Source organism: Seriola aureovittata, chromosome 24, assembly GCF_021018895.1.
Source record: "Seriola aureovittata isolate HTS-2021-v1 ecotype China chromosome 24, ASM2101889v1, whole genome shotgun sequence".
NCBI lineage: Eukaryota > Metazoa > Chordata > Actinopteri > Carangiformes > Carangidae > Seriola > Seriola aureovittata.
Window position 1 is genome coordinate 531,046 of NC_079387.1, and position 13,504 is coordinate 544,549.

A 13,504-nucleotide genomic window follows, 5' to 3' on the forward strand; every position below is an offset into this window, starting at 1 on the left:
GGTGGAGCTCGGGGCGGGTGGGATGTCCGGTGGATGTGCAGCCTCTTCGTGCAGCAGTGGATCTCCATCAACCGGCTCTGTAATAACAGGGACAAGAGAGCAGGATGAGTCCAGTCTGGTGCCATTAGTGTAAAGAACCCTCTAACCCCAGCTGGTAGTGCCCTCACCCTGGCAGGGTTCATGTATTACTCAGGGATTTAACCTGCCTTGCTTTACGCTTCAAACTACTGTACTTCTGAAGTTTATTGTTATTAGTGTCTTTAATTTGTTTATTTTTTAGTCCAAATTAATAATTTCCTTTCTGACATGTGACACAATTTTACTGTCAATTTACCATTGTACACAAAAACTTCCTCTTATACTGTAAATGGACCACACTACCTGAAATGTAGAAAGTGAACCTGCACACATCTGTTATTGTGATTTTATTTTCACAGGATCATGTCAAACACCTTGTGATGATCACCGCTGTTGTTTATCACCTGAGATTTACCTGCTTGCTGAATACAACTGTCACCTGCTCTACCTGCTGGTTCAGAGTGTTACAACGGTCTAGTAGGTATCTTACAAGTGTCCAAATCAAACCAAAATGGAGTCCCTTCCTTAATCCTTGTTGTTTATCTGGTTTTCAGTTCCAACAACCACGAATGAGCCCAAAGGTGTCGCCCACACAGGTGAGTTAACAGGGCTCAGGTGTCTCTTGATTCAAGTTGTTGGAATTTGGGCTTGGCGGTATTTATCTGGATGTGTGAAGGAAATGTTTGGACACACAGATGACAGATGGAGAGGTGGTGCACACCTCGACTGTGTCTCTGGTTCACCCAAACACCCGCGGGAGTTCACCGAGCTCATTCCACAGTAGCAGCTGAAAAGTGTCCACGTGTACATTCACACTTCATTCTGCCCTCTCTGATTAAACCGTTGCCTTCTCCAGTGGTCATAACTCACTACTTCCTCCTCCTTGGCAACCAACTGCCAATGTCTGATGTTCTCTACCGCCACCTTCTGCTTTGGAGTGTGAACCACAGAATAAATCCTCCTTGATTCTTATTTCATTTGCTCTTCCTGTCTGAACCTTTCTGCAGGCTAAAGGCCACACTTGCTGTAAGGCTTTTATTACGAAGGAAGTGTTGAGTTTGAAAACATAATTCTTATCGTGGAAAGTAAACTGAGGGAACGAGGCATTATCACTCACTGGAAAATGTGTATTTTCCATTACTGACACTGGTTTTAATTTAAAATCAGATGATAAACACAATTATTTACTGTGTATTGAGGGATTGATTTTGAATACTGCACTGTGACACCTGTATAGAACATCTATTTCATCTCTCTTGAATTGTACAATTACTTATTTACTTAAATGGAAGAAATCCACGCTGTGTTATTGTTTGAGGCAGGATGGATGTTAGTTTACATGACAAATCTCAATAAAAGGGAAATATATTTGAACAAATTCAAGCAGAAAGTAACAGGAAAGCAAAGTCCAACAGGCTGAGCCCACGTTGGAATAGGAGAGCATCAAGCTTCACTTTTAAACAGCACTCATACACGTGTTAACAGATTTATGTAAAAGGTTAACGCACTTGTGTTATTCTGCTCAGGCGCTGCCATTTTGCCCCCCCCTCCCCCCACTCCTCCTCCTCCTCCCTACCTCCCTGGCTGAAAAAAAAGGGGGAACAGGCGCCCATTTCCCTGCCACCATTATGCTCATTTGTCCTGTCAAGAGAATGACAGGCCGGTTGACTCTTCCCCAGATACGACCATTAGGTAACGCTCTGTCATCTGACAGCGAGGCATTCTGCCGCTCCCTAAAAACCCCCTAATTATTTCCTTCGCCAGAGACAGGCGGCGGCGGGTAGGTAATTTTTAACCTTTCACGTGCACCTGGGGAACCCTCCTCCGGGGAGCCAAGGTGCCTGTGTGGCATTCAGTCATCAAAACATGACCTTTTATGGCCGTTCGGAGAGCAGTTGGCACCGGGTGCCACGCGCCGGCTAATGCTAATGTTGATGACTAATTTATGCATCAGCCGACTGCATCTGCGGCAAGTTTAGGGTAGCAACAATGTGTGATAGAGTGGTGAGATAGGAGAGGAAGGGAAAGGGAGGAAAGGGGGAGGGGGGGGGGCTTCACTGCAGAGCAAGCAGAGGTGAAAGGCATTTTGGGGGAAGGGGTGGGGCTTTTGAGACACCCGGTAGCTCGGCACGACAGGGAATTGAGGGGGCTAATTATGTTGCAGGGAATACATTCGGCGTGACCAGCGAGCCTTTTTAGAATTTGTCGAGCGCAATCTGACTAACGTGGCTGACCTTTACTTTTTTTAGCCCAAATTGCGGGAGACCAGAGAGCATGCAAGATGTGTGCATATTCTATGACCTAATTGCCTTTTTTCTTGTGAGGCTAAATGCTGCCCAGCACCTTTCCACCCCACCCCCCTCCCCACCCAAAAAAAAAAAAAAGTAAAAAGAAAGAAAGTGGGATGTCAAAAATCGCCTCATCACATGTGCATTTTAAAGCTTACTGTAGATACAACAGCACGTTTACATTCACAGATGTTACTACTCCCTGTGGGCGGAGGTGTTTTTAGCCAGCTTGCCTTGTTAAATGAGGATTAAAAAGCATTCGCCTTCCAGGAGACTCAGCTTGCAGGAAAACTACGCTTTAACGCATTCTGAGCCTTTTCTTAACTGATGACCTCTGACCCTTGGTCTCATTGTTTTTACCTATTTGAGATGTTAATAATGGAGGCATAAAACATTTCTCTGTACTACATTTAGGGAAATATGCTCGTTTTCTTTTTGAAGGAGAGTTAGATGAGAAGATTGATACCTGCCCATTTAGCTTAGCTTAGCTTAGCTTAGCATGAAGACTGGATACAGGGGTATTCAGCTCGCCTGTCTCGGAGCTGTCCAGCATATAACCCCTGTGCATTGGTGTATTGTCATTTTAACACTTTGGTTTTTGTATGGATGAAACTTTAGAACTGAGCGCCTGCTGGAGTGACATCAATCTCTTCAACTAAATTCCTCCAAAATGTCAAACATTTGCTTTAATAAATAGCTTTACTGACACTTTATTGATCAGTTGGTTCTGGAAAATTCTGTTGCTGGATTTATCTAATTCCTGCAGCATGACACCTGCTTTGACTTTGCAGCTCTTGAAATCACAGGTAAGACAGATTACCTTTTATTAATGACTTTGGAACATTTATAACCGCAGACTTGTTGGTTTATTAGAAAGTCAGAAACCAAAACAAGGATCTATTAATGGATTGTCAACATTTAACTGCATTATTACTAAAATGAACGGATAAACGGCAGCCAAAGGGATTTTTCACAACCTAGCAACCCAAACCTTGTTCCTCTATAGCAAATCATTTATTTACCTTTAATGAAGACATTAATAAACCCCTTGTATTGGGTGCTTTATTACTAAGTGGTGCCCTTTTTCTGTGTGTGAAATAAAGAAAATTTATGGTGAGAGGTGATTCAGTCGTTATTCTTTTGGATTAAAAAACATTACAGTATGCAAAAGCAAACATCTTCCTGTTTTTTCCCCCCTTTTCCTCATGTCCACAGAAAAGAATCTGGATGGGTGAGAGGGATGGGATGCCTCCTGCGCTGTCAGCCTGTCTAAGAGCGATGGGGAAGGGGATGACGGACATTCATGTGGGAGCATAAAATAAAAAAAGGCACGGCCTCGGGCTTTACAGTTAACTGACAAAAACGCTGTATGTTTATAATCTCCCCCAAATTCCTACAAGTCTATAAATTGTTATTATCGTGAAGTGTTTCAGTGAGCAAACAAATCGAGGTGTTGGGGTGAAGATGAGATGAATTTCATGCAGAGTGGAGAAAGGGAGGAGGGACGAGGATCCAGCTAATCGGATCACAAGTAAGTAATGGTGCTATTCTGCTTGAAAAACATAATTTGTATGAATCAGGCCATTTGTGCATTTGCAAATATGTCAGGCCTCCTGTGCTCTGCGCGTTTGTATATCCGTTGTCAGCCAAGGAAAGAGAGAGAGAGAGATGCTGATGAACTCTTTGTTTAGACAAATCAGGAAATTACACGTCTTATTCCGCCTGGAAAGTGTGATTTTTTATTCCCCCCCTTCTCCACTCTCTCGCAGTTGTGTTTCTCAAGTTCTAGAGAAAGGTCATCACAAAGTGTTTCCCTTGGAGCAACATAGCGCAATAAAACACAAGTAAACACAAAGCAAGACGGATTCAAGCCGCCGTACGTTCACGCGGCCATTAGTGATTTATACTCTGCTTCTAATCCCTTGCTCAAGCCGCCCTGCTGCCATTAAGCTTCGAAATTACATGTTCTATCACGAGCAGCCGCTCTCACCTGAGTATTGGATTACTGAAATAAAATATGAATAATTAATACTGAGAAATAGGTTCCTGGCAACAGGAATGGCTGCAATTTAATAATGAGCATTATGTTTCTTGTGTTTTTCCCTCCTTTTCTTTCTCTCCTCTTCCTCCGGTGTCGTTTGATCTTCTCGGCTATCTCTACCAGGGGACTTGGTGCATCTTCTTCTTCTTCGTTGGTTCCTCCTTGGCTGGGTTGACTCCCCCTGGCCGCTGGGGCGAGAGACCAGCCTTCCGCCTGTGTTCTTTATTCTTCTTCTTCCTCCTCCTCCTCCTCCTCTTCTTCATCATCTTGTTTTTTCTTTAATAAGCTTCCGTTAAATAAATTAGAAAATACCCACCCAGGGGTTATCAGACGGCCACAAACCCTTGTCATCTGTCTCCCGGCGCTGCCAGGCAAAAGAGAGCAAGCTCGGGAAGGAGAAGAAGAGAGGAGGACAGCCAGGATTTCTTCTTCTTCATCTTCTTTTCCTTCCCCGGCTGGGGATTCTGTCAGAGGTGAGAGGGAGAAAGAGAGAAGAAGAACAGGCTCGTTTTCACCCTGCCAGACAACCGAAGGCGATTTGCCATTTGCTGAAAAAAATTCCATACGTCCATATTTATTTAATGCGATGAGAGAATATAGGAGGAGGAGAGGAAGGAAGGGAAGGAGACAGAGAGAAAGAGAGCAGGAAAAAAAACAAAAACTTTGCTACATATGGAGTGCTTCTTACAACTAATCAGCAGACTGTTGGTGATTGGGGCCGCGGGCGCCAGGTTGGCTCGAGCCAGAGTTAGCACAGTGCCCAGGTCTTTGCTGCAGGCTGCACAGGTTGGCCTCAACTCTGCTGGGGAGCAGATGGCGAGCCAAAGCTTGTAGTCACACTTACCTTCCCCACTAAATCCCTAATCCCTCCGTGGACGCTCCTCCAAGGCAGGTTTTTGGAGGCAGAAATAGGGGTTACAATCTGGACCGGCGCGACGCCTGCCAAAACACTCACAACACAGAAATGCAAATTAACTTATTTGTGTTGTCCGCCGGCCAAGGCGCCGCTTCTTTTGCGAGTAATTAAGATACCTTGAAAAATATTTGTAAAAGATCAATAATTTCAAATGGACAAATAACAATGCTGAGACGGAGCGAGCGGAAGACTAAGCGAGGGGTGTGGACACCGTGTTACATGCGTTTTTATTTTTTGTTTTTAACACCCACCCCTCATCTCCATCTGCACACACCAATCAGCCCCATCACTCCCCCTTTCACCTACACATATAAAAAAAATAATCCCTCAGGTGGCGGCAACGTAGACCTTCTGATTACTTCATATAACTCAGCCACTGGAAACTGGATGTTGAACACATAAAACCTTTGTGTTGAATATTCCTTTAAAGCTGGCAGCTTGAGTCTGCACAAAAAAAAAGAAAAAGAGAAAAAGAAGAAGAAGAAGAAAAAAAAAAAAAACATGCGCCCCCTGAATCAGTATCTGTTAGAGGAGGCGTAGGAGCCTTGGTGACACCTTTCAGCTGTGCTTGTTGGCTGGTGCTTAAGCTACACTCTCTCTCTCACACACACACACACACACACACACACACACACACACACACAGACACACACACACACACACACACACACACACACTGTTATTAGCCTGGTGTCAGCAGCACTAAATGGGCTGCAGATGTTAATGCACTGTTTTAGATACAGTGGCAGGAAAAAGAGGCAGAGACGAACCCATTCAGACACAGAATAACTAAATACAGAGAGAAACACATTCATTAGCGGAGAGCACACGGTGGATAATAATTCAGAGGTGATGCAGTGCTGTTTAAACTCAGTGGGCATGTTTAAAGTCTTGGAAACAAAAAACGTGTAGGTTTTACTCATGTTGTCTCACAGTTTATTATCTTAAGATTGTCTTTAAAACCTTCAGAGTGGAATCAGGAGTTTTCTTATCTCAAAGTCTCATTTATCTCAATTACAAAAACAGCATTAAATACTATTTATATTACATCTAATATTCTAATGTAGATTTCTATGCCATTAGCTGTAATGTCTCACATCTCCTATGCCTGAATTAAACGGGAGGGATTTTAATTATGTTTATACAGTACTATATTATATTATGTTAGTGTTGTCTGGGACATCACACATGTGAAAAGAATCCACCCTCATCCATTTAATGTTAACTGTGCTTTAGGTTTACTCATCTTGCCACTGGACAAAAGTAAACTCTATATATTTGATTTCAGGTTTGGGTATTTTGCCAAATTTGCTTAAAAAAAGATCAATAATATCTTCATCTAAATTCATCAAAATAGATTCAAAATAGCACAAAACAAATGAACACAAATTCACAGGCTAGCATGCTAGCAAGCAGAAACAAACAGCACAGCAAGAGGCAGTGTTTCCTAATGGGTGCTCTCTTCAGGCCCAGTTGCTACATATACTGCACAAAAATCAAGTCAGTATTTACAAATACCATATAAAAGATAGAGATGAAAACTAAGGTAACATGGTTGTTAAATCATCACGAGTGAGACGATATACCTGGGGCCTGCTGAGGTGGATTCATTCAGTTATCTGGAGAAAAATCTCCACTTAAATCTAGAATGCAAAAATGAGTATCCAAATCATTTACTAATGCAATGCTAGAACTCAGAAATCAGAAAATCCTCCCTCTTTCCTTCACTGATGTTAAAGTGTCACGTGCCCCTCCAGCAGCGTTCTACTGTAAGTCCACGAGGGTCTGAAAGGCCTCTGGGATCAGCCAGGCGGATCAAACGACCTCCCCAGTATCCGACCAGATGTCCTTACTGGGACGGGTTCAGATGGTCCCAGCGAGCAGCGAGGGAAAGGTCAGAGTCACACAGTGGGTTAAACTGGACCCATCATGAAACTGGCTCGGGCTGCGGGTCTGTGCAGCACCGCCCCGCTCATCGGCAGGGATTATTTCAATTAAGGCTCACGCTGGTTGAACGCGGGATTACAACAGGGTTTAGAGTGGCAGGACGCATCTGAACACAGCACATGGTCAGCCAGTCAGCACCCAGGGATTATATGGCTCAAATGTGACAGACAGGGATTCATAATTAGTATTGATATAGGCACAGTAAGAAGTAACTCTATAAACAGAGAAGCAGATTGCATACAGAGATTTGTTTTTTTTTTTACTATTTTTTCATTTATTTATATATCTAATCAGTCAGTTCTCTTCAATTTTTTAAAGATTAATTTATTTACTGCTTTAAATTTACACCCATATTCTGTTACAGCGCCCATTAGCACCCTACATTTTTTCTTGGCTGACATTTGTAACTGAGCACTGTTCTCAGTTTAGTTTCAAACATTTAATACTGAGCTGGAAATGGACTGTTACAACAATATTAGGGAATTAGGTTTCAGAAATGATCATTTTAATATATTCAACTCATTCATTATTTTAGTCTTTTTTATTTTATTGTCAGAGAGATGCTGCTCTTTAGTTACTTTAGGTTGATCCTTCTTTTTGTGGGTCTTCAAGCAGTTGAACTAATTCTTTAACATTCAGTTTCAAAATTATGCAGATTTACTTCAGCATTATTTGCACCCCAGCACATTATCGCTCATAGTCTACAGTATCAATTTGACCTGTGTATACAGCAAAACGTTTAGCTTAGTTGTTCTGGTTTCAGCCGTATGTCTGTGTTTATCTTGCTGTACATTTGGACTTTGTGCGTAACCACAGTCCAGTTAAACAAACACCTGGCTGATAAAGTAGGTAACTGTAATTTTATTAAAATTCATCTTATTTCTTCCTGCTGTATCGTTTTGTTCCAGCTTTTTACACTCAGTGAAATTTGACTGATTTCAACTGACATACAATATGATGTCTTTAGAAACACTGGGAACATAACAATGTGAACAATGTTTGGCTACAAAGAAAAATGGTGCATCACATCGATGTGGCAGATGCATCTATAGAAAGTGACCTCTGACCTCAATGTGCACGACACAACAGTGAGGAATTCCTCCACTGGAATCCATAAAAACTCACGTAACCCACAATAAGCTTTAGCTCGTCCCTCACTATGTATTACACCTTAAGGGACCCTCCCAGAAGGATAGCTACCTCCCCACCTCAGCTTCTGTGCGACTCACAGACATGCTGCTTCTATTATCGGCAGAGATGAAACAGCGGTGTCACATACTGAGTGAAGAACCTGTTTCTGATCAGACAATCATGTCTAGCAGCAGCTGCAGGAATACGAAAGGTAAAACCAGCAAATGACGGACTATTAGCCTCTGCCCCCCCCCCCCCGTATGCATGGCATGATGTGGACGTGAATAGCATTACAGCCCAACCTGCCTTTAGCATTCACAACAGCGCCCGGCGACTCCGTCTGGCATTTCACCTGCGGACGGTCCGGATTGATTGAGATGCGTCGCAGGAGCCGGGGGGGAGACGCAGCAAAGACTCACCTAATTGGCCCCGGAGTCAGGCCTAATTCCTGATTCTGAGGGAGGTCCACATTTCAAAGCAGCGCCCAGATCAATTAATGGACCGGTAATGTGTCTCATTTTCATACAAGGCGAGAGTCTTAGGTTGGGAAAATCAGATATCGGCCACCTTCGACTCAGCACGACGAGCATCAGGCGGAGTTATGTGGAAGGGAATTCGATATGAATCTCAGCTGTTCAGAGCAGCACCACATGGTGAATATTTTTTTGTCTGGCCTCCATTTCTCCTTTTGACCCTTAACACTCTGTTTGAGATCTTCCATCTATAGGAATAGAACAACATGGCTCTACATTGCTTTGGTTGAAAACTTTAAAGTTGTTGTCCAAAAGCTATTCAAACACACCACTGAGGCACATGTTCCTTCATTATCGTGACCATGGCCACTCTTTTGTCCCACAGTCACCATCCTGCTACTCGGAATACTCCCTAGAACACCCAAAATGTAATAATCCACCGCTGAAAATAGTCCCCAACAAATGCACATTTCTTCCTGTTTGAGGAACGTTTAAAACCACAGTGACCAGCTGTAGGCTACGGATCAATGTGCTTGGGCCAAAGTGCGCCTAGCTTAAATAGCTCATTAGCATGCTAATCAATGTATCAGATAACATTTAGTATCTTGTTGTTCACACTAAAGCTAACATGAAGAAATTACACAGATTAGCCAAATCTGTGTAATTTACTGCTAGCTGCTAACACATTTATCATGATGCTAACACATCCAATTAGAATACTAGCTAAAATGCAGGAGCTAGAATGAGGCTTGATTGTGTGAATTACGATGTAAATGACTTCCTTGCTCTTAAAATTGAAATTTTACACGACAATATGTAAAGGTCTTTCTTCATTTATTGGAGGTTATATGTCAGTTTACTGTGTTTTTCCTCTTAATGCAGGCAGACATGGCTGACAGCAGATTTGTGATAAAATCCCTGAATCCCTAAAAGAGTCTGCACTCTGGCTCAGACTCTGAATGCCGTAACAACACAGCACTTTAAGGTAGAGTAAGGTACAACCCTGCTGCTTTCTCAACGGCAGACTGTTTGAAATATGAATGAGCAGCCAGTCTATACATCATGTTAGCTGACATGTTGTATTAAAATTTATGAATGACTTCATCGAAAAGCACTTTCTGCCAGACAGATTTGCCCTGACATCACAGTTACATGGCTGGTTGGAGCCTCAGATAAATGCGCGCGTGTGTGTGTGTGTGTGTCGATGGCCAAGTGTGAAATTATGTGTACTAGTATAGTAGTATGGTGTGTAATGTGTGTACACTGTGTGTGAGTGTGTGTTTGCTGTGCTTGAATTCACAGAATCTTGATCCTAACTATACCAAAATAAGACTTTTTAAAAAATGTTTGGTGCCAGTAATTAAATTTCACAATGTGGCAAAAACCTAAATACTTTCTAAGGTCTTAAATTCACATAATTTGAGAGTTTTTCTTAGTTTGTGTGTCATTTCTGAGCAGAAAACACATTGTTCTTTTCCATCTGACTCCAAAAAAGGCAGTTGAAGATATATATAAATATATATATATTTCTCTCTGAGATTTTTAGATCTGAAAGACTAAAATGTGATCCAAAAACAAAGTAAACATTTCTATAATAAACAAATTCACTAATAATTACGAACAAAAGTCAACAGGAACATCACTCAGCAACTAGTTAATGATTCAAACCGGTATAAAAAGAGTGTGTGTGTGTGTGTGTGTGTGTGTGTGTGTGTGTGTGTGTGTGTGAGAGTGTGTGTGTGTATGTGCCACCACCAACCCCTCTTCAGTCTTTGGGTTATGAAATAATACCTGTCATCTGCCGACTGCTGAACCCTGAAAAGGGGGCAGGTTTTCCAGGTCAGCCCGCCATCTGTCAGCACAGCCCTCTCCTGTTCCCGCACATTAGCACCTGATTGGCTGGAACTGGCACCAGGTGGGCGGGGCCAACCATGCCCCCCCCCCCCCCTGCTGGGACCCAGCAGAGGAGAGTCACATGCGGACACGCTGACAGTCGCACATGCACTCGTGCTGTGTACACCCACTAGAGTACGGACGTACTGTACACACACGAGCATGGACACACAAGTCCGCTGAATGAAAGTGACATCGCTCACACTGCATACAGGAAGCAGCTGAATCACAAGGCGAAAAACTAAATATTGCAAATTTCTGCTAATAGTAATGGTCATTGGTGCTGGAATTTGAAACCACATATGTACTGTACATGTGGATACAACATTCAGACAGTCAGCACAAACACACAGACAAACTCTCCTTCCCTCTCGGACGACTCAACAAGTGCAGCCTCTAGATGCACAGTACACGATCTGACACAGAAACAATACAGGCAATAATACCAAAAATCATATATACGAGTCAGTTCAGCTGCAATTAGGATCTCATATTTTCCCTTTTTTAATAATACACGTGTGACTTAAATAATCATCTACTACCAGAAGACCAGTAACTCTTATTCGGACCGAATGAGCGTTAGCGGCTAATCCCACTGTTACTTTGTCGTCCACTTGTTTCGTCAACTCTGCTATATTTTATTGTACAACTGTACATTTTGATAACTGCAAATACAACGTAAAGTTTCAGACACACAGACAGAACTGTATGTCGTGGGCGGCTTGAAGCAGGTGTGTGATTGGTGAACGGGGTGGGGGGGTTACACACACACTGGCGGGAGGCAGGGAGAGAGACTGAACAGATTGTTATTCAACAGCTGTCAAATGAATTTTTCCAGGATTTTCTAATGATGAATTTGGTTAGAATCTGTGCTCGTGTATCCATGGAGCCAAATCTCCCAGGAATCAGCTTTCCCCGATACGTACAACAGGGTGTCGAATTCAGTCGAGACAAGTTGTTCAAATCAACGGGAAAACCTCCAGATTTATTTCCCTCCACAGAAGAGAGAAGCACACAGCTCGTGATTGGCAGGTGCTCTTCAGGGAAACAGATGCATACACACCTCAGCGCTGATCAACAAAGATGGAGGTTAAATGATAGTTAACTGTACAGATTATTACTTTGTAATGTGTAAAAAAAAAAACAGAAGCTCCATCCATTTCCTCCTTCCCTCCCTCCCTCCCTCCCTCTCTCCCTCCCTTCCTCCCTCGCTCGCTCGCTAGTTCAGCTGTCTGGTCAATGGGACCGGGGCAAGTAGCCAAGCATGTACAGCCAAGCCTCCCTCCCTCCCTCCCCTCCCCTCCTCCTCAACCCCCTCCACCTCCCTCCCTCCCCCCCTTCCTCTCCCATCCAGACGGCCTCCTGTTCAGCTGTGCCGCTCGCCGCAGGTTCCAGCCAGGTCAGATGTTCAACACGGGCGACAACATGTTCCCTCCTCACCGCTGTTTACCACGCCTGGCTGTCACGCCGTCGGCCCACCGATACGGGCTCCGCAAAAAGGGCCAATACCGATTCTCCTCAGGATGAAGTCGCCGATAGTGAACTCAGAAATCTTTGAAATGACATTTACGACACGGAACCTCTCCACTAAAACCCAAACTAATGAAGTCGTGCTAATGAAACATTCACTGACTGCAGGGTTTACAGACTCCCAGTGTAACTGCAGCGTGGGAGGATCCTCCACGATAAAGAAGATTACTCAAGATTTTCAAATTATTTTTTAATCTAAACAATAAACAACACTAAATCAACTCTTTCCAAAGACAGGATCTCTCTTTCAGCTGCAGGAATGATTACATTTATGCAAGATAACTGTTTTGATATCTGCTTTATAGTTGTATTTCTACATTTATTTTCTTAATTTTAGAAACACTAATCTGCAAACACTCAAATAATAATAATCAGGTAAACTCTAATATCCATATTTGTGACTTGTTAAATTTTTGACAGCTGCATATATGTTTACAATTATAGGAATAAAGGTCACACATTACATGTCCTGCGGTTCCTTTCAAAAACAACCACATCATTTTGTTTTTGCTTTTGTTCCTTTTTTTAAATCTTGAAAACTGAGAAACCGGGAGACAGGATCGAGAACCAGATGGTAAAAGGTCATTTTTGGAGCTTGTGGACTGAACAGTAAAAAATGTTTTAGCACAACAGGTGTCGAAACACACAAAGCCAGGAGAGCACAGCAGCACTCATCTGGATCTAAACCCTGCAATAATTTTTTAAATATATGACACAGTTTAAAGAAAATGACTTGAATTTGTAGTTTTGCGGCTTTTAAACAGTTTGGCAGTTTTCTCGTTCTGAAAAAACAAATTTAAAACTCAGAAAACACAGTTACGCTTTGGGTCAGGTCAGTAAATTTAGGTTCATGTAGTTGTATTTAAACTTTAAACCTTCTGCTCAATCCTTTTTCCTGGGGGAAGGAAAAAAAGTTTTGCCTATTTTATACTGTATATTCTCTTATTGTTGTACTAATATTACACATTTTGGTTTTTGTTATCTTCATTACAGATTTGTTTTTCACAGCCTTCTGATGTTTGTCACTTTACGCTTATCTCATCTGTCAAATCATGGGTGCTTCCAGGTTCCTCATCGAGCTCATACTTGCAAAAGTAAACGTCATATTCATATGAGGAAATATAATTTTAGTGATGAGCATGATGTTTATGAAACTCACAGTAAATGACAGTGAGTAAACTTCCAGCTAATGGAAAGAAAATCTCAA

At 42.5% G+C, this 13,504-nt stretch overlaps 1 long non-coding RNA gene across 1 annotated transcript; it reads left to right on the forward strand.

Moving 5' to 3' along the window:
- Positions 1 to 452: 452 nt before the first annotated feature.
- On the forward strand, positions 453 to 1,004 carry LOC130165147 (uncharacterized). The gene is made up of 3 exons (XR_008826742.1): positions 453 to 555; positions 633 to 674; positions 935 to 1,004. It is a non-coding gene; the product is annotated as an uncharacterized LOC130165147 (long non-coding RNA).
- Positions 1,005 to 13,504: the final 12,500 nt, after the last annotated feature.